The following is a 2594-nucleotide window of genomic DNA, read 5'->3' as shown; positions in this document are numbered from 1 at the left end:
AGCTCCACGGGTATTACCCCCTTCCCAGGCTATTAACATCTTCCCCCAGCTGTCACCTTCTCTCTGCTGGTTAATAAAATATCAGTGATCTCATACATCCCCCCCCCCCACCCAAAAAAAAAAAAAATACCATTAAGTAGAATCATGTACAATTATGTGACTTGACATCTTAATATCCATCTATTCTGTGTTAATATCTATTGGGTCATGTTGTGATTTTACTCTACGTGGCAGATGAAGTGTCGGTTTTAAAATGGACATGAGAGCATGTTTCAAAAAAAAAAAAAAACACACGGAAAGCACTTGCATGGTCTGGATGCTGTGCAGTTTGCCCCACAATCTTGTAGAATGTAATCTCGCACGGTCAGCGTCCTCTTCCTTCTATACCAGTTTGCCATTGTAAGTGATATTCGTATTTTGATGTAACCCCGTTTAATGTACAGTACCATTGAATTAATGGTGCTATATAGTTTTTCACACTTATTTACTTTTATTGCTGAATGATCTCATTTCCGGTTACTATCGAAGCATGTGGCGATTTTTCCTCTCCGATCGTAATCAGATTTGGAGAAAAACACTAAATAGCAGATGAACACAGGATGACAGAATAACATTGGTCCAAATGCTATCCAGTTTGATTAGATTACATTTATCCAATTTAATTAGAAGTGGGAGTGAGCCCTACTGGTAGTAAAGGGGGGATGCTTAAAATTAAAGTCCAGAGGCTCACATGCAAGCCTTGAATACTTTTGCTGATGGTGCCATTTCTGGCATGTCTGCCATCTTGATTTCTTCTTTCCCTTAAGAAGGTTTTCTAACTGCATACGATAGCAACGGATGGCTCTCGCTTTGTAGGTAGCTGGAGTATTAATCACATATCACTGTGTCCTAAGATAACAGACAGCATTATGAGTGCAGGGACTGCCGTTCTCTGCACATCATGTGATGTAATGCTTTGTTACTTACTGGTCAGTGTTTTTCGGAGCCAATGACAGCCCCACAAATGATCAACCCTTCCAGGACAGGAAACCTACTGACATATAAAGGGTGGCACCTGTTTCCCACATCCGTTGGTTTCCTATCCCTGAGAGGTGAACCTCTTCGGACATACCTGTGGAAGGTCGAAGATATTCCCAGGCCTGGGAGGTCAGCTTAGGCAATGAGGGTCCCCCTGCCTCGGCCGGTCTAGTGCCCTGAAATCGCCACAGTGGGCAACGAAATAAAGTCATTTTCTCTGGATCCTGCTCTTGTTTCTCCGTCAGTCCTTACAAGCAGGTGGCAGGGTAAACAGACTGGAGCCGAACCACTTATTGCTGCATGTGCATCTTCCCAACATGAGAATCTAGTGTAGGTCAGGGGAGTTTTGTAGTTTTTAAGCTATCTAGGAGTGTATGCTGAAGTTAACGCAGAATCAATATCCTCAGATTTATAGCAGATGCACAAGGAATACATTGTGCTGAGAAAACCACATTGACCAAGTAAACTAGAAGTTGCACTGCAGCCCTTGGCAGTAGCCACTACACCATGTATGGAGCCGTCAAGGCATCTTGACAATATAAGCTTCGAATACATGCCGACCACCACTTTAATTACTGATAATAGGTGGCCACCATCTAGTAAAGTCCAAAATGTAATCGATAGGTTAACAGACCAAAAACAGTCCATGGGCTTACGTGAACTATGGGTTCCAAAAACCCTCACCCGTAGCCTTTTGAGTGTCTACCCGCTTCTCATTCATTTCACTCCCTACACCTTAAATGTTATATTGTGCCACCAACATGCAGATACAGCTTCAGAACTTTTGTATTCTAGGATCTCATACTGAGTTGTCCTAGCATATGAATGCACAACTTAAGGGGGTTCTCCATAGAAGCTCGGCAATAATTTAAAGTATTAGCGGAGGTCTGGCAGCTGTGATGATCGGCAGTAGGAGACCTTTGGATTCCATTAGAATGGAGCGCTGCACTCAAGTGATGGTAGAGTATGTGCACAGTAGTTGGAGTAAAAGGTTCCCCATTCTGCCGATCAGTATGGCCTTAAGTGGACAGATTCCTGTACTAATTTATAGGTTATCACTGGTGATCTTGAACTCTGATAAGGCGATATCAAAGCATGTTCGGGGGCTAACCAGGTGACTTCGGGGTGCTTCAATGTATTCGGGTCCCCGTGGCTGCATGTCTAATGGCTGTTAGCTGCAACACATGCAGGGATTGCCTATCTAACAGCTACGGGGGACTAACATTCGAGCATGCTGAAGACCCTTAGTACCCAAGCATGTGCAGATAACACCTTATCAGAGCACGTTTGCTCATCACTAGTTATCATTCTTCTATGGGGAGTCGCTGTGTGCCTAGCCTGCTCCTTATGATTTTTTTTGGGGGGTTGGTTAGATTTTATTACTAGGGTATGAAGTGAACAGACCCACGTCCTAGATATTCTCTACTCACTGATGGCCTTCACCTCATTTTTACCATATAGGAAGAAATAAAAAAAAAAAAAAAAAAAAAATAGAACCTCATTAAATAATCAAATTTTTCTTTTACACTGTAATTTTAAAATATAGTTTGAGAGCTCAATAAAAAAAAAAACACATA

Source organism: Ranitomeya imitator, chromosome 9, assembly GCF_032444005.1.
Source record: "Ranitomeya imitator isolate aRanImi1 chromosome 9, aRanImi1.pri, whole genome shotgun sequence".
NCBI classification, from domain to species: domain Eukaryota; kingdom Metazoa; phylum Chordata; class Amphibia; order Anura; family Dendrobatidae; genus Ranitomeya; species Ranitomeya imitator.
The sequence above is the reverse complement of the archived record's forward strand: the minus strand, read 5'-3'. Positions refer to the sequence as shown.